This window comes from Sceloporus occidentalis, unplaced genomic scaffold, assembly GCF_023333645.1.
Source record: "Sceloporus occidentalis isolate IW3139 unplaced genomic scaffold, rSceOcc1.0.p SCAF_2, whole genome shotgun sequence".
Taxonomy (NCBI): domain Eukaryota; kingdom Metazoa; phylum Chordata; class Lepidosauria; order Squamata; family Phrynosomatidae; genus Sceloporus; species Sceloporus occidentalis.
Window position 1 is genome coordinate 232,785,144 of NW_028316982.1, and position 25,577 is coordinate 232,810,720.

At 40.5% G+C, this 25,577-nt stretch overlaps 1 protein-coding gene and 1 long non-coding RNA gene across 2 annotated transcripts in view; one reads left to right on the forward strand and one right to left on the reverse strand.

The window, feature by feature from the left end:
• The window catches only part of CMSS1 (cms1 ribosomal small subunit homolog), a 254,657-nt gene that overhangs the window by 117,148 nt on the left and 111,932 nt on the right, over positions 1-25,577 (forward strand). The gene's annotated exons all lie outside the window — the stretch shown is intronic.
• Positions 3,165-12,774, reverse strand: LOC149319805 (uncharacterized). Its single transcript, XR_016280243.1, has 3 exons — positions 12,716-12,774; positions 10,273-10,343; positions 3,165-3,708 (listed from the first exon to the last, which is right to left on the reverse strand). It is a non-coding gene; the product is annotated as an uncharacterized LOC149319805 (long non-coding RNA).

Sequence of the window (25,577 nt, forward strand, 5' to 3'; positions counted from 1 at the left end):
ATGTCATTGGCATTGTCAAGCAAGATGTGTGCTAAACATCATGTTTATCAAAAGGACAATGTGGAATGAGTTTTTCCTTCCTTATCTTTCAACACCACTTGCAGCACTTGAGTTGTTCTCTTCCTTCTCCCCACCCCAAGCTGCCAGTGCATTGAGATTAAACTAATGCACAAAATCTATTTGATTTGACAAGATAGAAAGGGCTCAACCAAAGTAAATTCCTGGTGGCTAAAATAATCTTAGCTTCTGCAGTTGAAAACTAGGTGGGACTTGATTCCAGATGTAATAAGTCTGCATGCATTTAAACATGTTAAGTGATTTTCTTGAAAATACAATAAAGGTGCATTGTGTTTAGAAGCTATCATAGCATCAACTTTAACCTTTTCTTTGCAACTGAAAGAGGAAGAATCAGCACCGATATTTAAAATGGAGGAAGGAAAAAAATCCTTTATTTCATCTGTCTTTTCTAGTTCTTGTTATCTGAGTCTCCTCACATTTTAGAGCTTTATATTTTTGTTTCTAAATATTGTAGAACTTGCATTTCTAGCATCTTTTTGTCTACCTACCTTTCTTCTTGGCAGCGATGTATTCAGGTCTTTTACTCCAAGTCTCAAGTCTCTGCCTTCAGGTCTCAAGTAGAGTTTCAAGTCCTTGCAAGATACTTTCAAGTCAAGTCTCAAGTCAAGTCTTAAATCTCCAGACCAACTTTTAACAGAAAAAAAGGTGGTAGGATATATATGTGTGTGGGGGGGGGGCGGACTTGAGGAAGAAGGACCCTTCTTCTAAAGCTGTAGGGACAGTCTGCTGAATAGACCTGAAGCCCCACTTCAATCCCATTGCCTAACACCTGTGTTGTTTCTGGATGAAGTTAGGCTTGCAAATTGGTTGCTAAACATGTACAAGTCTCGAGCTGAGTTGAGTCAGTGTCTCATTTACTACCAAGTTGAGTCACTGAAGTGACTTGAGTCCAACTTGAGTCCCAGTTAGTAGACTGGAGTCTACATCACTGCTTTGCAGCTATTTGACCCCATCTAGTTTTTCATTTATACAATGATAAGACTACATTGTTGTGGTGGTGGTGGTGGTTGTGTGCCTTCAAATAATTTCCAAGTTATGGCAACCCAAAGGTGAACCTAGCACAGGGTTTTCTTGGCAAGATTTATTCCAAGGAAGTTTGCTAGTGCCTTTCTCTGAGGATGAGAGAGTGTGACTTGCCCAAGACTCCCCAGTGGAATCCCATGGTGAAGCCTGGTCTCCTGGAATCATACTTAAGTACAAAATCTACTACACTATGCTGGCTCCTGGACTGATGAATAATCAAGTCTTAGTCTGCCAATGGAAGGACAGCAAAGAGTCATCCATTCTAGCTTCCCTATGAAGGGAATATTACTAATGATAAAGTGATGGTTTAGTTGATTTTAACTAGTTGTTTATTTAGTCCATCAATATTTCAAATTCAGTAAAAGATTATTAGTTCCCATCTTTTGGATTGGAGCAATTAGTTTGCAGACAAAAGATTCATTTAGCTAAACCCATGTCCCCGCCCATGTCTGCTAAGAACTGCTTTGAATTGCTTTGTGATTCTTTAGAGTATTTATGTCTTCAAATCACCTGTTGACTTACAGTGACCCCATGAATTTCCTAGTGTTTTCTTAGACAAGGTGGTTTTGCCAGTTCCTTCCTCTGAAATACAGAACAGCATTCAGCACCTGGTATTTGTATAATTGGCAGTTGTATAGTTAAGTGGAAAGTTTTCTTCAACAGCCAACTCCTCCCCTAGATCTCTTCTTTTTTGGTTTTTCTGTCTTCCCCAATCTCCCAAACTCCTTTTTGACCACACCTTCAGGGAGGTAACATACTTTGAAGGGTTGAAACTTAGATCCCAAACATACTCCATGCTCTCTCATCCATTTCTATGCCATTTTAAAAAACAAAATAGGTTCTCTACTACTGATTTTTGCAGATCATGCTTCTTTATAAGGAGCAGGGAGGCTAAAGAGGTGAGACGCCTTCATTTGTGGAAAAATAGGTTTTTCATACGCTCAGAGGCACTCAAAACATTTCTGCTTAACAATTCTTCACCCTTGATTCACAGACTGGTATTTTTGCTGCACTTATTGCTGCACTTGTAGCAGCTCCATGTCCTCTACCTGAAATTAATGTATTATTCCTTCCTGGCCTTGAGCATCACTCCTTATCAGACTTTAATAAATAAGGTGTTTGAAAGGCTAGTGAGCAGTGTACATGTTGGCAAGGTTAGTGGGGAGTAGGAAAAAGGGGAGAGGTACAGGTACAAGTAAAATAATGGGACGGGTTGTAAGATTAGATTTTAAGACAGCCTTTCCCAAATTTCCAGACACATTGCAAGTCCCACTATCCCCAGCCAACAATTGTATTATGGTCTTTGTATTTCAGATGTGCCCCAGATGCCAACAGTCACAGCCTATGCACCATTCTCTTTAAATCTGATGGTTTGTCCTGGAAAGAGCTTGGTTTAAATACTGAGTTAACTAATGATGATTTAGCTAATTAATGATTTCAGTTGTTGGTGCTGGTGGAAATGAATTTATTTTGTGGTTTCATATGTTTAACACTATCAAAATAATTTCCAACTGAATGTTCCAAGCTCTGGGCTAAACAGAGCCTAGCAGACATTGGTATTGGGTTGCAATCTGCTTGGTCTAGGAAGGGCACCAACATGGACTACATCATTTCTAGTTGGTTCTACCATGCTACCTATTTACTTGCTTCTTTTAAAGGGTAGAGAAAAGAAGGGGAAAGGATTTTTAAAAAGAAAGGGGAGAAAAAAGACAAAGAAGCAGACACCCTCTAAGTAGAATGACTGTTAAGGTATACTGCAATAAAGACTTTTCTTTATTTTCACAATTATATTTCACTTCACCGAATCCACTATTTTTTGTTCTGCCCTCATGTAGCTGGGCTCTTTTGTAATTTTTCCTCTTATGGGTGAGAGCAGTGGCCGTCATGCTCTGAGGACCCTTCAACGTCATCTTCACGGAATGATATCTGAATCAATAGGTGATTGTATTTCCAAGGGCAAATCAGAGTGCATGCCTGTTAAAATCAAACTCGGAGCACAAGCTTTTGAATTATTTATTGTTACATTTATTTATTATTACGTTTATTTATGAGAAGAGACGGTTAAGAGGTACTCATGCCAGGCTGTGATGCTGGTGTGGCTTTTCTCCAGTTAGCACATCTGAGCATGGGGCTAGCTTTCCCTTTCAAACGTCCCAGGCTGTCTGCGTTATCTATGGGTTGTCTTTGGGTGCGGTCAGCTATGCCTCTGATGTTTTGATGATGAGGGCAATGATGCCATTGAAACAGTAAGGTTGTGTATGTATCCAGCAGAAGAATGGCAAAGAGAAAAGATTCTTTAGATATATCCTCACAGGATAAGCAGTCTGAACAATAGGAAAACATCTGCAGAGATGGCAATAGGTTAGACTGGATGGCAGTCAATGGCAGAGAACAAGCCAGTACAACAGCTGCAGCCAAAAGCCACCCACGGGCAATAGCCCAGGAGGCCATGGGGTTGGGCTGTTGCCCCAATACTTGAGGCCTGCCACAGTTGAGGGGCTGGGACACGGTGGAGCTGCTTCTACTTCCTCTACTTCCTCCAGCCGTTGCCCAATGGCCAGTATAGCTTCTCTCGTCTCTATTGGAGTCCTTGCTGCCTGCGTCACACTGTGATGAAATATGAATAGCGTTTATGATGTAATGCAGCCATACCCACGCTTCCTGTCCCTTTAACATGTATGCAGCGCAACCAGAAATATTTTCCACATGAGAAGATATTCAACTCTTCATGGTGGATTTGTGAGCAAAATTATTAATTAATTTAATTTGTTTTATTTATATACCGCTATTCCAAAGATCATAGCGGTGAACAGCAAGTAAGCTAATTTGCCCCCAACAGTCTGGGTACTCATTTTAGCAACCTCGGACGGATGCAAGCCTGAGTCGAGCTTGGGCCCTTTTGCTGGTCTTGAACTCGCAACCTTGTGGTTTTGAGTGAATGGCTGCAGTACAGGCATTTAACCACTGCGCCACCAGGGCTCCTTTTATTAAATGTTTTAAAAGAAAGAAAACAGCATTGGTAGAACAATCCCTACCACTTTTCCTTCTTGAATGTTATCAGTCAACAAATGATATACCTGATTATGCATTGTTAGCCATCTGTAAGGCTTTTTTTCTCCCTCTTCAGTTCTTAAAAGCACATTAAAAAGAGGTGTATATAAGAATCACCAGAAGATAATGTATAAATGGTGTAAAAAGTAATATGCATTCGAACCCCCCTCCCCCTTACGTTAGCCAGTCATCACTAAACAAAAAGAATCAGGCTCCATTCATACTACACAGACTGCATTCACACTGCAGAAATAATCCAGTTTAACACCACTTTAACTGTCATGACTCAATCCTATGGAATACTGAGAACTGTAGTTTTGTGAGACATTTAGCCTTCTCTGCCTGAGAACTATGGAGCCAGAACAAACTACAAATTCCAGAATTTATAACTGCCATGGTAATTAAAGTGGTGACAAACTGGATCATTTCTGCAGCGCAGATGCTGCCACAATTGTAATAATATGATTCCACTTTTACTCTCATGGTTCAGTCCCATGGATTTCCTGGGGGTATGGAATATAAGGAGGGACATTTAGAATTAGTCTCAGCTAGGGAGCAATAATGCCTCACCAAATTACAAACTCCAGGAATCCACAGAATGCAGTCATGACAGTTAAAGTAGAATCAGGAGCCCTGTCTGCAAGACCCAGAATAGTTTAGGAGCAGTCCATAGTATTCTGACCCTGAAGCTGGCCCACCGTCCCCTTTACTCAGCACTCCCATTGCAACATGGGGGGACTGTTTGCATGTGTGTCCCACCATGCTGCCGGCCATAGCCACAACAGGTCAAAACAAGGTGCCCAATGTTGATCAAGTAGCTGGGCATCTCATTCTGACCTCAGAGCAAGAGACCCCATCCAGAACTGGTTGACAAACCTCCAGCCCCCAATTAGGATCCTTAATAGTAAGCACCTTAGTCTTGTCTGGATTCAGTTTCAATTTGTTTTTCTTCACCAGCTCATTACCTATTCCAAGCATTCATTCAGAGGAGACACTATCCTTAGCTGAAGCTGCTTTTGAAGGCATGGAGAAGTATATTTGTGTGTAATCAGCATACTAATAACATCCTGCCCCATGCCTGCAGATGATCTCTCCCAGTGGTTTCATGTAGATTGGGGATAGAATGGTACCTTGTGGTACACTATAAGAGGAACTTCCTGACAGTAAGGGCTGTTCAACAGTGGAACACACTCCCTTGGAGAGTGGTGGAGTCTCCCTCCTTGGCAGTCTTGAAAAAGAGGCTGGATGGCCATCTGTTGGGGATGCTTTGATTGAGAGTTCCTGCAGGGCAGGAGATTGAACTGGATGGCCCTTGTTGTCTCTTCCAGCTCTGATTCTATATAACAAAAAACTGAGCCCTGCTGAAAAAACACCTGAGGCCTTTTTGAGTCTAGAAAAATGTTATAATTACACTGTTCGCGTCTGTAATCTGAACTATTATTTTAAAGGACTAATGTTTAAATATGGTAGCTTAATTTATTTTTAATTTATTTTTATTACTAATGTTTAATTCATGTACCTTATTTTAATGTATGTTGTGAGATACGTTGGGTCCCCTTTGGAGAAACAAATAAATAAATGCAGCGAACAAAATAATAGTATTTCATTATATAAGCAAATATTTTTTATAGTCTGAGAAAACATTGAAAGAGCCACTTGAGGACAATGAAGTGTGACCCTTTGACTGAATCTGCACCCGGGGCTGTGTGTGACCCTCATAGGCCATATTTTTTTCTGGCAAAAAGGGTAAATTGTGTCTCCTAGAAGCCTCTGGACACATCAGCTCACCATGTGAATAGGTTGCAGCATCCTCCCTACTAAGTGGGTGAAGAATATTCAGCTGTCTTCCAATCCTTGTAAAAAACAACAACCAGGGGGTCACTAGCCATTGGGGCTCTCTGCTTGCAAAATCTGAATGGGAAATTCTTGTTTTACAAGTTAAGTCCCAGCCTGCAGATAGTCCTTGAAAAAATGCAAAGTTTTCTCCTCACAATGGGGAGAATTTTTTTAATAAATAGTTCTTGTGGTCAAGAACAAAATACATTTTCATTTACATCACTATGCTGTACATTAGTCAATATATAAATATACCTGTTTTTAAATCTAGGAGTAACGTCTAATCCATTTCTATTTGGGTTTCCTTTTCCTTTTTTGACAGTCCATGTGATTTCTACAGTGCCTCAAAGGCATAAAATTGATGCCTAGGGCCTACCAAAGTTGGTCACCACTGGATCATGTCATATAGGTTCCCTGTAGAAATGCAAGTATGACAATGACAGGGTAAAAAAATCTGTATGGTAACATGCCTGGGCTCTTGAAAGTGCTATTGCCATAATTTGAATAACTGTGATTTCTGTATTGCTGCCACCAGCAGATATAAATTAGGAGAGAAATCCATTAACTGAAAAGGTCTGCTTCAGTGTGTTGGTGCACACTCCTAGTGTAATGACACCTGTGTAGGCAGTGGTGCTAAGAGGAAAAATGCTGTAGGTGCTGCAGCTTTGAAGGAAGTAAGGTGTTGGAAAAGGAGGTTGCCTTGAGCTGGCAGCTTTTGTCTAACTTCCTCCAGCACTATACAACTATAGAGAAAAAGTTCAACTATTAGTGTAGTGCATCGACAGAATTCTTCCCTAAGAAGAACTGCTGGGGCAGTTTAGCTGCTGGTCAACCATGTTCTTCAGACATTCTCAATTCCTTTCAACCTGGATATATTTTCTCATTTAGACTGAATTGATTGCCTTTTTTAGTGGATAGAACACCTAGATTAAAACATGCTTGGAAAAATTCTATGCAGCCTAATTTGGAATTAGCATAAGCAAAGGTGTTATAAGTGGGAACCACACACCTGGATGAACAATATGAAGCCATGTGAAGCAAATTGCGTTGGAGAACTTGGTTTGTGTACAGTCTTACCTGTGTAACCAGGTTAAAAAAAAACTTAAAACACTTCTACAAACATTTTTATGTTAATAATGGTTTAAGTGGAGTACAGATCCTTAAGAGTCAGGTTTTAAAAACAGAATTTAAAAAATCATCATAATCATTGCAGTAGTGGTTGTAATGATGGTTATATCACCAGAAATTGGTGTGTGTGTGTGTGTGTGTGTGTGTGTATAATCTGTTCTGCCTTCCACATGGTTGTTACACTGTCAGAAGTAACAAAGAGTTAATGATGTTTTAAAGAATGTTTTAACATCTGGTGTACAAGCCTGGATGACCTCATTTATGTCATATAATCCTAATACTATCCGAAAAAGGTTGCAAGAAAGGAACGAGGCTTGTAATGTATATGTTGCATGCAAAGATGTCAGAAATGTGCCCTCCCAAAAGGCCACTTACTATAAGACTGCAGTTAATTGAACTTCAGTTACAATTAAATTGCCACAAAAATGTATTTACAACTGCAGCATTTCTGTCCAAAAGACTGTTCTTCATTATTTCAGTATACAAAATGGCAAATGCTATGTCATTCTGATACATGCTATTCACTAAAATATCAACCATTCACATTTAATTTAATTAGATTGCTGTCTCCAGCTAAATTAGTTTCCACACTGGCATAAAAATAGAAAACTTTGTTTATAGTACAGTCTCTTCTTTTATATAGAAGTAGCTAAGATTGTAAAAGGGCTGCATGTTATTTGATGATGATGATGAAGAAGAAGAAGAACTAATTTTTAAAAAGTGGTCTATTTTTATGGTGGGATAGTTATGAAGGAGGAGAGGTTGCTTAATTTCCAAAGTGTATGTGTAAATGTGTGTGTTTAAGCTATTCTGTCATAACACTGATTTACCTTGTAGGCTTGTTGTGGAGATTCCAGATGGATGTGAAGGACATAAAACATTTGAAGGCACCACATAGGTTTATGCTGCTTATCACAGTGATGATGGTGATGCCATTTATGTTGGTTAACAGTTACTTAACATATGAGTAAAGGGATTCATTGTTAGTGTGATCACTACCACTTTTCCAAGGAGCATATTAGATCATGATACAAAAACACTTACTGAAAGCATTGTGAAATGAACAACATGTAGCATAACCTCCAAAATTGAAAATAAGTTCCAACATTACAATTGCCATAGCATTAATCTCTGCTTGTGTACCTTTTCTCTCCTCGTTCTACTAGTATATAATATTGCTTGAACATTTCTCCTGTCTTCTGCTGTATTCATTTATTCTGAAAAAGTATCTTGCACTGGTGACAAGGGACTTTATCGTACTGTTTCTAAGCATTCTCGAAATTGCGCCCTCTGGGACGGAATGGGGACGTAACTGGAACACCCGGCAAAGGCGGCATTCCACTTTGTAGTAAAATGGGGTTCTTGGCCCCATTCTGTTCTGTGCGCGCCTGCACACACAAACATTTAGAACGCAGTGGGCCCATTTCAGGGCCATTATAATAAAGTCCAGTGACAAGTCGGTGCATCTTAGTTTGGCTGAAGATATATCAGAAAGACATAATTGTCCTCAAACAGGTTGTAAATACCTCGCCTCAGTAGTTGCAGTGTGTAAAATGATATGACACACAAACTGTACACAGTGCAGTGCCTTAGTGTTTATGTTGGGGAAGTAGAGATGAGTTGTGTTCCACTTCCCACTATGCAATTCTGTCTTCTAGAAACCTTTTGGAAGACTTGTGTCCTAAAGTACATTCACTAGAATATGTCCACACATCCAGGAGAACCAGCCCTGTCCTCTGCTAGAACTATGTGCCCTTTCCTTTGACCCACATGAATGTGGATGGCCCTGATTGAACAATGTAGCTCTATGCAGAGACCATCTTCTCATGCATAACCAATGGATGTTATTCAGTAGAGGGAGAGCAATAGTGCACAGTTCCAGTGTTGAGCAGATTTTGTTAATATACCCTAAAGGCTGAATATGCAGTTTCGTAATTAACATCTAAAGTTGGGCATGTTTAAAGGTCGCAGTGACCTGCAGAAACTACATGTGTCGGAGTCATGCTGACTTGAGAACATGTGGAGGCCGAGATAAATCTAACATAAATGCTAATAGGTTTGCGGAGCACCTTGCTTCCCCCCCACCAGGCTCTTTGCATTTCTCTTTGAAGCAAAGGGAGTTTATCATAAAGTAATCCGTGACCATGCCCTTTACGCTAGCCTTATGAAGATGTTCCTACATGCCCCTCCTGCATAAGATTAAAGGATTGTCTCAAATCTATTATTATCACTCCAGAGCTAAAGGCATCAGCCATTCTGGACACTTTTGTTAGTCCCCTGGGAAAACATTAGGGTCTTTGTCCTACTGAAGGTAATGCAGTGCACCCCTCAAGGGTATGAAATGTGGTATAATAAATAAAATAATAAAAATTTTATTTATATACCGCCCTTCTATAAAATGAACAGCAATCATAAAATACATAAAATAGAATACAATACAAACAAAATCTGATAAAAACACTCCAGCCAGCTTGCCACTGCTGATAAATCTGTTCCAGCCCTAGCCATATTGTTCACAGACCAGGGCTCCCTTTGTATAACCCTCAGACATAGAAGATTTTTAGACCAGTGCTTACTGTGGGGTAAGTGCTGGTAAATCGTTGCTAAAACATTTAGCAAGTGTGCGTGTGTGAAAGCCTGGCACGCTTCCTAAAAGTCAGGGAATTGTCGGCTCCCCTCCAGCATCCCTGAATCATTCAGGGAGAGGCAATTTATGCTGAATGGAAACTTTGCATTCAGGAACACTGGAGGGAAGCCAACAATTACCTGACATTTAGGAAGTGTGCCAGGCTTTTACACATGTATGCATCCTAAATGTTTTAGCTGCATTTTACCAGCGCTTAAGCATTGATCTGAAAATCTCCATCGACTAAGTCACTCTAAGCCTCACTAGCCTCTAGACCACACTGGAAGCAGCACTGCACTTTAAGCAGACCTTTCAGGACCAGTCATTATTGCCCTGTTTGATTCTCGACTTTTCTCTATCCACCCTTCCACATCTTTCTCTCCGATAGCCTTGCATGACTTTTAAGGTTGACCTGGTTCTTGTATGTCTGCTTTCACCCTTGCACATTTCTAAACATTTTATGTATTGAAACTGGAATACTCTCTGCAGTTATTACTGGTATACATAGGTGAAAAGATCCCTGCAGTTACCTTCCTCTTGTAGGCCTCCTGAGTTATAATTCCCCCAATCGTTAAGGAGGCACTTGCATTACTGGTGGGGACTGTGAAAAGAAAAAGAAAAGAAGCTAACATTATTCTCATCTACATCAACAGAACTATAGTATCCTGATCATGAGAAGTAATAGTGGTAACTCTGTTCGTTTTTGTGAGACACCAGCTGGAATCCTGAGTCCAGTTCTGGGCACCATAGTTTTAGAAGAATATCTACAACCTGGATCTTATGCAAGGAACGTTGCCCGAGATAGTAAAGGGTCTGGAAATAAAACTGTATGAAGGATAAAAACTGCAGAAGCTGAGCACTGCATGGAAGAGTGTTGAAGAGACAGTGGCAGCCATTTTTACGTATATGGAGGCTTATCATAAATAAGATGGAGCAAGCTCATTTTTCTGCTGTTTCAGCAGAAAGGCTCTGTAGCAATGAATGCATATTACAAGAAAAGAATCCCCAAATAGAAATTTGAAAAAGCTTAATGATACTTAAGTGATGTTCAACTGTGGAATAGATATACTGGAAGATGGTGGAATTTTTTTGTTGGAGATTTTAAAACAAAGATTGCATGTTCACCTAAGGAATGTTTTACCTACAGATTCCTGCATGGGATGGGAGCGATTGGATGGCCTTTGTAGTCCCTTCCAACTCTGCGATTCTGTATGGCATAATTGTTTTTTAACCTTTTACTAATCCAGTATATGAATCAGAGAAATTCACCGGGAATACTGTTACAGAATAAAAGATAGTTTGTGGTATTGTCTCTGGGGTTCAATTTTTAAAGCAGGGAGACTGCTGTAGGCATGAATTGTAAAGCCGCATAGATTGCACTTGCTGACATTTGTGGTTGGTCCATTGTTAAAACTTAATCCATTTGCTTTTCAATTCTGTATTTTTAGCTGTGTTGTGGGGGACCCCACCCCTTGCAAAGCTGCTTTGCTTAACTTTTGTAAGCCACCTTGCGTCCTGGGGAAAAGGCAGAGTAGCAATAATAATGGTTGTTGTAGTGGTGATGGTACTGATATGCTGACATTTTTGTGCTGCAATTTACTGTTCGTTATTGTTTTGTATTCTGTGTTTTTGAGACACTCAGAAACCATAGTTAATGGACAGGCTGCAAAATATTATAAGTAGATAAAAAATTAAAGACATTGCAATCTTGAAAAGTGACATGTAGCATTATAATCACTCTTATTACTTAAAATTTTGTGACCTCTTTGTAAACAGAAACGAGTCTCACAAAGCAAAACAAAAACCTACACAGAAAACTTCCAGAAATATTACAATTATTCCCTCCCCAAAAACTGGCCTGTAACAGATCTAAATTTTTAGGGAGCTGTCTCAAGGTGTGTTTTTTGCACCTGTGTGATAAACTGGTTTTGCCAATGGAAAAATGTAAGTTACAAAATGTAAGTTACAAAAGGTGCATTGATTTGCAGCAGGAGATGTAAATAAAAGAATAGCAACATAATATTCCAGGTGCTGTGATAAATATTAATCTAGAACTTAAGGGAGAATTTTTTTAAAAAAACAATCTGACATGTCTGGGAAAGAAAAGCTGTATATTCCCTTTTTGCCAGAATTACATTTTCTTATCTTTCAGGGAGCCACTAATTTATTTAATGCACATGGAGAGCTTTTGCAAGCTAAATGACATTCTGTATTTACCCCTTCCATCTGGAAGCTAGTACCCAGAGTGAAAACCGCATCATATATTTTTAGGATTAAACCATCTATTACTGATAGATAATGACAGAGCAGAAGGAGAAGGCACCAGTTAGTCTGCATTAGCTCATGTATTCTGGATAACTCTTTAGTGAACTTTTAGGAGGTTGAGTTTTTTCTGTGTGTATAAAAAAGAGAGAGAGAGAGAGTCTACAATTCTGTTCTGACATCTTACTGTATTTTGAATGGTAATGAATTGCCTCCTCTTAAATAAATCTGATACCTCTTTCCACTGTTGTTTCTTTCTTTTTTAAAAAAAGACTCATAGTTGCATAGTCCTGTTTCGTGTTATTTCACTATATATCCAACACTTTACCATTTTAAGAAAAAAAATCACAAAACCAGGTATGAGGTGCAGACATAACAGATGCTTGCCATGTGGCAATTGTCTGCACTGCTCAGCTGTAAAATAATGCATTCTTATTTTAGTTTTAAGAGGTTTTTCTTTTTAGCAGAAACAAAAACCTCTATATTTGCCTCTAGCATTTTAATTGAAATGGGGAAATATACTTCTGTGCAGAAAATCATTATAGAACACACACAGCTATTTTTCTGCCATGGAAATATTTGTAGAGAGTATTTCCATGCAATGCACTGCTGATATTTGGCATAACTATTAGCTTTAACAGAGGAGTTCCATTTTAAAAAGTATCAATATCTTAATTACAGTAAGTCATTAGCTCAATAAAGGGCAATTACCTGTCACAAAGATGGATAGTTGGAGTGACTTGATGCCTTTTGTGAAGTGGTATCTGTCCATAGCTCACGTCTCTAAATGTTCAGGTTGAATTCTTATAAGACACCATTATGGGTTAAGGCAGGGAACAGAAATGTGGAAGGAAACCCCATATTGCAACTAGATTTTAAATCTTCCATTTTGAGTAGGGCCATTTTGACACAGCATTAAAGGCTGCCTTATCGAAAAAATGCGGTTTGACACCACTTTAACTGCCATCCTCCATTCTACAGAATCTGGGATTTGTAATTTTCTGAGACACTACACATTTTGGCAGAGAAGACTAAAGACCTTGTAAAACTACAAATCTCAGGATTCCATAGGATGCATCAATACCACTTAAAGTGGTGTTAAACTTCATGATTTCCACACTGTACATTCACCCCAGGGTAATATTCAAAGCGGAAACGTTTGACTGTATATTGATATGACTAAATAGTAAATATGCTTGATATTATTAATGAACATACTACTCATGCTTCTTTGCCTCATGGAAGGTTAATAAAGACTAGGGGTATAGCTTTGATGGTGTGTGTGTGTGTGTGTGTGTGTGTGACAAAATGAAGTTATAGTCCAAGCAAATAAGAATTCTGCCTTCCTCAAGGAAATTTTCCTTCAATCCTCAAATGTGTAGCATTGCAGTAGCTTAAAAGCATCAGCCGAGCATTTAGAAATATAGTTAGGCATAGGGTTGCCATATCACGCCGGGGGGCGGGACAATCCCGGTTTGGGAGGGGCCAACCCGGTCCCGGTAAGGTTTGGCGCCCAAACCGGGACGGCCCCGCCCACCGCGGCCACCTCAGCCCCCGCGGCGGCTCCAAGGCCTTGCTGAGGCCTGGGAAGGCTCTCCGCGGTTGGAGCTCCAGCCGCGGAGACGCTCCCTCCCGGGCCCCAGCGAGGCCTTCGAGGCGGCTCCGTGGTCGGACCTCCGGCCGCGGGGTCCTCCAAGGCCTCCGCAAGGCCAGGGAGGAGGAGGAGGCCGCTTCCCACCGCGGCAATTGCCGCGATGAGGAGCAGCCCCTGCCTCTTTCCCGGCCTGGGAGCCTGCTGAGGCTTCCTCCCAGGCCGGGAGGAGGAGCAGGCCGCTTCCCCTTGCGGCGATCGCCGCGATGAGGAGCAGCCTCCGCCTCTTTCCCGGCCTGGGAGCCGGTTTAGGCTTCCTCTCAGGCCGGGAGGAGGAGGAGGAAGCCTGGCACCGCGGCGATCGCCGCGATGCCTGGCTTCCCCTCGCCCTTCTCGGCCTGGGAGCCGGCCTAGGCTCCCTCCCAGGCCGGGAGGAGGAGGAGGAGGAGGAGGACAAGGTTTAAAAATCTAGGACTTTTTTTTTTTAATTTCCTAGCCAGGAAATTAAAAAAAAAATATGTCCTACATTTTCAAACCTTGTCCTACATTTGTCCCGGTTTCGAGGTCCTCCATTATGGCAACCCTAGTTAGGCATCCAAAAGAGAGGGGATCAGGGAGGAGGCAAAGTTACCAAGAGAATCTGAACACAGGAAATGTAAGAGTTCTCAGTATGAATACTTTTTAGTGCTCACTCCCTGAAATGCTACCAATGTGGGGACTGAAATAAGATTATATGTGAGATAGGTGGCAGATTTTTTGTAGCAGCTCTTTAATAATACAGGTTAACAGCCAGTTTGCATCACATCAATACTAGATGTATAAAGAAATCTTCCTTTCTTCTTACACGCCCATGTGGCTCCAACGTCCTAGGATCAATGCTTTTTGGAATGCAATATTGATGTAGATATCTGACATTATTAAACAGCCAGTGAAATTTCGCCTGACCTTATTATTATCAATCTTCAGCAAAGCCAATAGTCATCTAAGACACAGGAGACTCATCATATTTCTATTCTCTGCAGCTACAACTGAAATTGCAAGATACTGGAAGACGAGGAATTTGTTACTGCCAAATTGTTGGAAAGCGGTCTGGGGCACATGTTTGTCGGAAAAACTTTACTATTCCTTCAATAACAGATCCAGACAAAAAGACACACACATTCATTGAGGATTGGTCTATTTTTATTGATTATGTCAATAATAATATATCTCATTTTGGCCCACCTTCGCACCCAGCTGATTTTTGGAAGGACATTTTGGACATTGACCACCCGACTGTGCCAAAACGATCTATGATTTTGCTTTCTGGATCTTTTTATAACTTTGAAAGAATGTATTATTAGGTGGAAATTCTCTTTGCTTATTCCCAAGGTCTGTTATTTTTATTGTTTATAAGTTTGTCACTGGATAAAACTTAATTAAAAATTTTAAAAAAGAAATCTTCCTTTTGTTTGGCAGGATGGCACACAGGACCAAGCCATACCATTATGACAGTGCAGCTCTCAGAGTGGACTGTTATTCCCAGAATCTGTCCACCAGCTCTGGTTTCCCTTTAGGCAGTTTGGCCATCTGAACAGATTCTTTTTCCTTGAGAGATTGCTATCAATTTTGCTCTGCTGTTGGATTCTAATATTTTTTTTAGTTTTACTCCCATTTGCAATAAACAAACAAACAAATAAATAAATACTAATTTTAACATCCAAATGAAAATATCCAAGTTAATTTACAATAGGTTATAAAGTAATATGAGAAGCTATGCTATTAGAGAAAGACATTAAAAATCTGAAATTAAAAAATGTAGATGTCAGGTAAGCTTCCCAGGTTCAGGTTTAAAACTGGTTGATTTTAAACAAGTTACCTTTTTGGCATGCTTTAGTTGTATATTCTTGCATGGCACTGGGTTGAACTAGATGGCCCTTGCATCCCCTTCCAACTTTCTGATTCTATGGTTTCATGTTTCTATGACTACAGCTGCCAGAACTCCCCTGACTAGCACTGAGTTTATATTTTATTTTATTTTATTTTTATGCCACTTTTCTCCTAAATCAGACTCAAGGCAGCTCACTATGGAACTGGAGCCCACATATTAACTTTTCCAAGCTGTGATGGCAGGTGTCAACGTGCTTGGAATATGTTTTACCTCCAATTTGGGTGGCACACCTAGAGGGGTCCGTTACTAGCATACCTCCGTGTGGCAGATTAGATTATGAGGCAAGATGCTGGAGAAGACCACCTCTTCAGACTCGTAACTCACCTGGGATTTTAATCTAGCTTTCTGCATTGGTGTTCTACTACACTACAGAGGCTCTTTAGAAACATGTTATTTGTACATAGCTTACTTCTAATGTCTCAGGCTGATTTCTCATACAAACTGTACAGGAAAAGACCAAAGGCTTCATAAGCTAGCACACTGTTTAATATGGCAGGACTGGCAACTATTTTTTTCCATTGTGCCAGGGACTAGCATCATACTTATGCCTGTCGGCTACAATTGTTTTCTCTTTCTTTCCTGGAAACTTGTCAAGAACATGTGGCCAGTGGATAAAGCACTGGCACCAATCTGGGTCCACCACTTTGAGTAGGACTAGTCCAGCATTCTGTTCATGCAGGAGCCAGATGGATGTCTATGGGAAGCCCCCTATAGGAACTGAGTGTAAGATTATCCTCCAGCCTATGTGTCCCCACAACTGATACTGGAGCCATTGATTGCCATGTCCTCTTAATTTATCTAATGCCTCCTTAATGTTATCTAATGTTGTTTGGCAGCTATCATCACTATGTACTACATCTTGTGAAAGTGCATTTCATCTATCTATATATCATCTATCTATCTATCTATCTATCTATCTATCTATCTATCTAAAGAAAAAATCTTTTTCCTGTCCAGAATTTCTTAACATTCAGACGTTTTGGTGTTATGAGAGAGGATATGAAGATCCATTTTCCAATTTTGTCCACACTAGGCATAATTTTAATACCCCTCCTTCCATATCCCCCATACCTTTCAATTTTTATAAATGAAAAAGCCTCCTCCCAAACCACATGGCCAACCAGTCATAAACATACATCACATTACTACCTAGCTTTAGTGGAAAATGTATAAATTAGATTGTTAATGAAAATGCATGACATTTTTCATTGAAACAATATATTAGAAAGCAGCAAATAACTGTTTGGTGTTCTGCCAAAATAGGATGTGATATGCTAAAATGAAGTAATCCGTTATCAAAATATACCATGACTAACTTGTTATGAATGCTATGGTATCTGTTTTTGTATCTCACTTCTTAACAAACCCCAAGAATTGTTGAGGCAAAGAAACTAAAAAACTCAAACAGAAAGCATCATACATACCATAAAACAGTTGCATAGTATATTGTACGATACCCCCCCTTGATCATTCAGTTGTGGAGGACTCCCCCTCAGGCAGACTGATTCCATTAGGCTTTATTAAATCTGAATCAATCAGATTAAACTGTTCCATATACTGTTTTTGAACAACCATCTTGATACACTTACCATGAGCAATTGCAGGTAGTAGTGACTTTCTTTTTGTCTTCCCAATACAAGACAAAACACAGCTAAATCTTGTTTATCTGTCCTTCATCTTGCTACTATAAACTCAAAAATCTCATCAGATTTTGACATAATTGGCTTTTATTTTGCATGCTGTTAATGTTCTTGTTCTTGCTATGTGTTTTTTGTTGTTGTTGCTGTACATCACAAGATCTTAATGTCAGACGAAGAGGTGGGGAAAGGTGCATGTTCACATACAGTTGGTATGTTAACATGTCCTAATAGGAAACCACTTTTCTTACACCCATTTTCCACCCCAAGTGCAACATACAACAGTACATCATGTTGACCTTCAAACCTAAATGGAGAGTATTAGGTGTTCTGGTACAAAACCACAGTATTAGGTACTCTGGTTGTCAGGGATGATGGGAGTTGTGGCTCTTCACCTCTGGCCTGGAACTCACCACCTGGTTGTGCACCACGCTGACCAGTTTTGGCCAGTTGTTAAAGCTTTGCAAGAGTTGCAGAGAATAGACTGAAGACCCTGACAAACTCTCCAAGCCTTCTCACTCTTGCTTCCACAGAAGTCTTCACCCTTCTTCACCAGGGTCCTGCTGGTTCTTGTAGCTTCACCCAAGATACCAGACAACTCAGTAGTCTTATATAAAAGATCTACTTTATTCTACTATATACACAGCTCCAAACTATCCAACACAACAATACTCCTCTCTCCTACTATCCACTCCTACTATCCACAACTACTACCCACAAAATGCACTGGGATCTATAGTCATTATTATAGTCAAATCAAGGCACCACCTACTGTTGTCTGTTTCCACCCAGTAGGCGTGTACATCATTCCCATTGGTTCTCTTGTTTCTATCCAGATTAGATGATTTCATCATCTCAGCCTTGACCACTTTACAATTGTCAGGTGTGCCCAATTATTCACTATGCATCTCTTGTCCTTGGCACTCAGTACTTGTTAATTGCATTACCATGTACACCTGTGTGGTTCTCCATTGGCTTCTGCTGAGTCACTCTGACTCTCACATACATGTTTTATTTCACTACTGTATAACCCATGTGGCTTTTTCCTTAACAATCCCCTCCGAAATAAAATATTGTATGTGACTTAAAATGTCATTCCAACCATTTGTGTCAGCCTTTCATGTTTTTCTACTGTTAGTGCTTTCGTGAACAAATCTGCAATGTTATATTGTGTCTCTATGTACCTTAACTCTATTTCTCCTTTTTGTACCATGTCTCTTACATTTTGGTATCTTACACCCACATATTTGGTTCTGTTTTTCAAACTTTCTGTTTCAGCCATTGCTATGCATGATTGCGAATCTTCTTGAATTTCAACTGGAACTCTAAAATTTTCGTTTAGGTCATTTAACAGTTGTTCAATCCACTGTACCTCGTTCACTATTTCATTTAATGCTGCAAACTCTGCTTCAGATGTACTCAACGCTACATTAGTTTGTTTTCTACTTCTCCATACTATGGGACTTTCACTATATTTGATTATCATTCCTGTAACTGACTTCTTGTCTCCCAACTCTGAAGCAAATGAACTATCTACAAAACAGTCTAGATCTGCGTTGCTGCTTCTTATGATCAACTTTCTGTCTAGGGTCCCCTTCAAATATCTCAACAAATGTTTCACAGCTGTCCAATCCTCAATTTTAGGATTAGAAACTCTTCTAGATAACACGTTCACAGAAAACGCAATGTCTGGTCTAGTGTGGCAAGAAATGAATTGTAAAGATCCTATTACGCTCCTGAAAAATGTCTTGTCCTCAAAATCTCTCGTTGTTGGCTCAGAAACGAAACCAGTTGTCATTGGAGCTTTTACTATCTTGGCATTCTGAAGTCCACACTTTTCTATCAAGTTCTCAATCTTCTTTCTCTGGCTTAACAAACAATGTCCATCTTCTGTCCACTCAACATTGATGCCTAAATAAGACTTTAACAAACCTAAGTCCTTCAAAACAAACTTTTCAGATAACTCTTTCTTTACTGTCTCTATTTCCTGTTTTGACTTTGCTGCCACGCACAAGTCATCAGCATAAATCACAAGCACTATGTCTCCTTTTGTATATACACAAGCATCTGCCACGCTTCTTTTGTAACCTAGCTTCACTAGCTCATCATTGATGCACAAATTCCATGCTCTGGCACTTTGTTTCAAACCATACAATGCCTTCTTCAATCTATAAACTTTCTGACTTCCATTCTCTTCAAAACCTTGTGGCTGTTCCATAAAAATTTCTTCATCCAAATTTGCATTTAAGTAAGCCGTTTCAAAATCAAAATGTTCTACAACTAAATTCCTTCTTGCTGCTACAGCTAACACCATTCTCAAACTTTCTGGCTTTGCTGTTGGAGAGTAAGTCTTATCATAATTCTCATATTGCTGTTGTGCAAAACCCTTAGCTACTAATCTAGCCTTATACTTAATGCTTCCATCAGGCATTTCCTTTCTCTTGTACACCCATTTACAACCAATCACTTTCTTATCTTTGGGCCTATCTACAACTTCAAAAACATTTTTGTTCACCAAGCAACTAAACTCACTATCCATTGCTTCACACCATTTTTCCTGTTCTTCCCTAGAAAAGGTTTCCAATTCTTCAAAACTTTCAGGCTCTTCTATAACTGTACAAGCTCTTGCCTGTGTCACAACAAATCTATCTGGTGACCTTCTAATTCTGTGACTACGCCTGGGTACGAACTCTGTCGATCTGCCTCTTTCCTCATCACTGTCTGCACTAGTAGATGTTGTCTTTTTGCTAAATCTCTTGTCCTCTGTCATCCTAGTGGTCACTGGTCTTGTTTGTGACTCATCATCTGAGGTACTACCACTACTGCTAGTAGAGGCTTCTGGCTTGACTGATACCCCTCCGTTTCCTGAAGTTGGTTCAGTCTGTGCTTGCTGCTCACTTGAGCTACCTAATCTCAAAAACACTTCCTTATTGGCATGCAGCTTGTCCCAGCCAGCATGTCTCTCAAAATTTGCAGACCTGGAGTACTGAATCTCTTTTCCTCTCATTAGAAACTTGTAGCTGTTCCCTGAATAACCTAGGAACATTAGCCTTTTGCTTTTGGCTTCTCCTTTCCTTCTGAAACAGGCAGGTATGTACACATTTGCATATTGACCAAAAACTCTTAAATACTTGAAGTTTGGCACTCTCCCATACAAAACCCTGTAGGGAATGTCTTCAATCTCAGAGTGGTACATCCTATTACTTATATGTATGGCAGTCAGCGTAGCTTCTCCCCAGAAGCTTTCATTTACTCCTGCATCTGCCATCAAACATGCAGAAATCCTTTTGATGTCCTGGATTTTTCTCTCAGCTAAACCATCCTCACTTGGACAAGCAGGATTGGTGGTTTCATGCCTTATCCCCACTTTCTGAAACCAATTGTACAGTTGGTTATTTAAAAATTCGCCACCTCTATCTGTGACAATAGTCCCAACTTGACTATCAAACCTTCTTTCTATCATCCTGACCCATGCTTTTAAACTTTGCCCAGCGTCAGACTTATTTTTCAATATTCTTACATATGCAAATCTTGAAAATCTATCAACAATTACCAGAAAATATTTGCTTCCCCCTAGTGACAAACAATTGGCTTGGGCCACATCCGCATGTACATATTGAAATGGTCTCTGAGCAATCCTTTTAGACTTCTTAGCAACTGGATATGCTCTGACCTTCACTTGGTTACAAACTGTACAATCTAAATGATTTTTACATTCTGCCACTTTCAGATCTGGACACATGCTTATTAAATTCTTTAAACTCTTAAAACTTGCATGGCCAAATTTTCTGTGCAGTTCATGTATGCAGTCTTTGTGCAATGGAACATTATCTATAGTATTAGCATTCTCTATCTTATAACTATCAACATTCTCTTCCAGAAAATAAAGCTTATCTTTCTTTAAGCCTATGCCACGCAGTTCCCCATTCAAAGTTATTTTACACAGGTTCTTTTCAAAAGTTACTATATAGTCTCTGTCTGTTAATTTGCTTACTGATAACAAATTGTTTTCTAATTCCTTAACATGCAAAACATCATTAAAGTTTTCTTTCAGCCCTGGAATGTAAACTGTTCCCATTTGATTTACAGTATTAAGCTCATTCCCATCTGCCAAAACTACGGCATTAACATTTGCTGGCTTTCTCTCACTAATTAAGTTAATGTTATTACACATAGAGGACGAAGCTCCTGAATCTACAAGCCATTTAGAGTTTGGCTTTTGTTTTTCTTTTATCATGGTGGCAAACACCTTATTATTATTTCTATTGTCCTTCAAAAATGGCGGTTTGGACTTCTTCTGCCTCTGGTCATGTCGAGGTTGCCACCTGCTCTGTTGCTTGCTTCTATCAGCAGCCAAAAGATTACAGTGCCTCTGCAGGTGTCCAATCTTCTTACAGTAAAAACACCTCCGTTGCTCCCTTGAAGAAGCTGCTTGGTCCAGCCCACGCACATCAGGCTTGGCTTGCTCCCTTGGCACAGTCCTGGAAGTTGCTGCGTCATCTCTCTCAGACAGTCTCCTCTGGTTTTCTTCCAGAATTCTGGCCACAACTAAGTCTCTCGTTAATTCTTCAGTTGGTAAGTTTTGCAGAGCATTTGTGATGTTGCCCCAAGTAGGGTCTAGGGACTCAATCAAGATATAACACTGTTGTTCTCTGCTAATATTCACACCTCTTAGCTCAGCTTGCACAAACAAGTCTTGCATCGTTTTCAAATGCTCCACTACACACTGTCCCTTCTCCATCTTTTGTCTATAAATTCTTTTTGACCATAGCATTTTTGCAAAGGCAGTGGAAGGAGTGTGTAATCTCTGCAGAGTGTCCCACACATCTTTGGCGGTTTCCTTATCTCTAACGTCGTTAATCAAGTCTTCTTCCAGCATTAGGAAAAGACAGGCTTTAGCTTTACTATCTTTCTCTTTCGTAGCTGCGTTTGCAGCGGCAGGCAGCCCGGCTTCAACAGTGTCCCATAAACTTTCTTTTACAAGCAGAGACTGGGCATAAATCTTCCAGGTGGAGTAGTTGCTTCTATTCAATTTGCTAAACTTCAAAATCTCCATTTTAATTTGTGCAGTGACTCAATTGACACAGTCCTTCTGAGTTTGCCCAGCTGACCCCTTTCGGGCTTTAATCAAAATACAGGAGGAGTACTCACGGAGCTTATCAGTGCAGCGTAAAAAGCTTGCTCTGATCTGTCTTCCACTCTCTGGAACTTTCAGCTTCTGTGGATGCTGGGTGCAGCAGTGACTGGGCCCATAACCCTTGTCAGGGATGATGGGAGTTGTGGCTCTTCACCTCTGGCCTGGAACTCACCACCTGGTTGTGCACCACGCTGACCAGTTTTGGCCAGTTGTTAAAGCTTTGCAAGAGTTGCAGAGAATAGGCTGAAGACCCTGACAAACTCTCCAAGCCTTCTCACTCTTGCTTCCACAGAAGTCTTCACCCTTCTTCACCAGGGTCCTGCTGGTTCTTGTAGCTTCACCCAAGATACCAGACAACTCAGTAGTCTTATATAAAAGATCTACTTTATTCTACTATATACACAGCTCCAAACTATCCAACACAACAATACTCCTCTCTCCTACTATCCACAACTACTACCCACAAAATGCACTGGGATCTATAGTCATTATTATAGTCAAATCAAGGCACCACCTACTGTTGTCTGTTTCCACCCAGTAGGCGTGTACATCATTCCCATTGGTTCTCTTGTTTCTATCCAGATTAGATGATTTCATCATCTCAGCCTTGACCACTTTACAATTGTCAGGTGTGCCCAATTATTCACTATGCATCTCTTGTCCTTGGCACTCAGTACTTGTTAATTGCATTACCATGTACACCTGTGTGGTTCTCCATTGGCTTCTGCTGAGTCACTCTGACTCTCACATACATGTTTTATTTCACTACTGTATAACCCATGTGGCTTTTTCCTTAACAAACTTTCCATAAAACAGCTTTATGAATATCTTCATAAAGCTGGAAAAAAGTGTAAGCTGTCTTTGGCGGTGCCTTCAGATGTGGGGATTTCCTTCGTGGGAACAGCTTCCCATGCCAACAAAATAACATGCCTCTTACTTATGGTTGATGTTACAGCTTGGGGGAAGACAGTGTTTCTCATAATGTCTGTCTACTAGCACCATCAGGAAATTTTTTAAAAAAACTTTTTTATTTATTTATCGTTTTCAGTGATACTTCCCTACTGGATCAGATCTAAGGTCTACTCAGGCAAGCACCCTGTTCTCCATATGGCCAACCACTGAGAATGTGTGGAAAAGGACCTTCTCTTTTTGTTGTTCTCAGCAATGGGTGCTAAAGGTGCACTACTCTGATCATAGGATTTCCATGTAACTACACTTATTAGTAGCCATTGAAAGATTTCACTGCAACAAGGCCATGGGAGCTTTCTGTGATATTTACTTAAGGTTTCCAAAGCTTTGGGCCTGGGCCTGAGTCTCAGGGCCTGGCCCCTCTTTTCTGGTCCTCAGGGCAAGAAAAATGTGTCTATTAGTTAGACTTGTATTTGATGTTGTTGTTGCATGCCTTCCAGTTGTTGCATGGCTTGATGTTGTTGTTGCATGCCTTTTTTCCCTTATGATGGCCCTAGGGCAAACATATCTATCACTGGGTTTTCTTGGCAAGATTTGTTCAGAGGGAGTCTGCCATCACCTCCCTCTGAGGTGGAGTGTGTGAATTCTCCAAAGTTACCCAGTGGGTTTCTATGGACAAGCAGGGATTCAAACCCTGGTCTCTAGAGTCATAGCCCAACACTCAAACCACTACATCCCTTGATTTGATTAGAGTGTCATGGTCTGTGTAGCTGTTGTTGTGTGTAATGCTTTATGCTTAATGAGATCAGCAGAGCTGCCCTTTTTCACCATTACCTGACTCCTATGATATTACAAGGCTCTTTTTGTTGTTCTCAGCAATGGGTGCTAAAGGTGCACTACTCTGATCATAGGATTTGGGGACGCAACCCCACTGTTGTACGCCGCCTTGATCTGTGGAAAGGCAGGATAAAAATAAAGCTTTTATTATTTTTATTTTATTATTATCCCTAGCCCTCAGGTTTTGCCCTGAAATGTCAGGGCTGGGACTGTCCTTACCTGGCTACTTTAGATGCTTGTCATTCTACCTCCATCTTCCTCTCATTGAAAGGGTAGGTCTGCAATATAGCTATGCACAGCTCTACATGGTTACAAAATCCACATGAGTAGAGACCCTGATAAGGCAAGGTTTTTAATAAGTGGATGGCTGGAATCCGTTATGACCGCTTGACCTGAAGTTACAGTCTTGTGACTTGTTACATATTCACAGCCCCTATGTACCCCCTATTTTAGGAGCTACATAGGTAAAGGTAAAGGTTTCCCCTTTGATGTGATTGTCTAATCGTGTCCAACTAGGGAGTGATGCTCATGTCCGTTACTAAGCTGAGGGAGCCAGCATTGTCAAATATGACTCCGTGATCATATGGCCAGCACAACTGCATGGAATGCTGTTAACTTTCCCACCAAAGTGGTACCTATTTATCTACTTGCACTTTTACATACTTTTGAACTGCTAGGTTGCAGAAGCTGGGACTAGTGTCAGGAGCTCACTCCATCATGCAGTGCTTGGGTCTTGAACTTCCGAAATGCTGACCTTGCAATCGTCAGAGTCATCGTCGTAACTGCTGACCCTCTACATCCCTTAGGATGTACATAGGAACCGTGAAAGTCCCTCAGCCCTCAGTTACCAGGAAGCAACCACTGCAATTGATGGGAATCTGTTCCCCTGTCAGTTGAGAATCTGTTCCCAACCATCCCTGTGCAAGTGATCTCTGACACAAGAGAGAACTGTCTGCCTGTCACACTAGAGATTTTTCATGGGAGAGGGTAAAAACACCATCCAGTTGCTTCTCAATAGGAGAACAGACCACCGCTCCTAACCCCCCCCCCAGTTGCTCACAGTGGCTGCTTCCCAGTAGGTGGGGATTGGGAGGTCGGGCCAGGATTCACTGCGTAGCACCGTAACTTCACTGTTTATGACTGGATAAATCTCATACAGGATTCTGGCTGACTTTTGCAACAGTGTTCATTTGACCATGGTTACATCTCTCTTGCATACTTTTTCGGTGAAGACAGACAGGGTGGGGATGGAGGAGGTGGGGTTGTAGCATGAGTCCTCCCTTTAAATCATCTGGAACTAGAACTTGGAAATAGACTTTAAGCGCCCCTCCTCTGATGTCTGTGTCAGTGTCTGGGCCTTCTGGTGGTCTATGTGAACTTTTGATCTTTCATGCAAATGACCTGGGTTTGAGCCTCCTTTATCCATGCATAAACTGTCTTGTGCAAGTGAGTAATGTATGAGTATTTCTACTTGAACAAAAGCTGTGATAAAAGGAAAAAAGCATAATGTGTTTGTGACTCAGCTGATGACA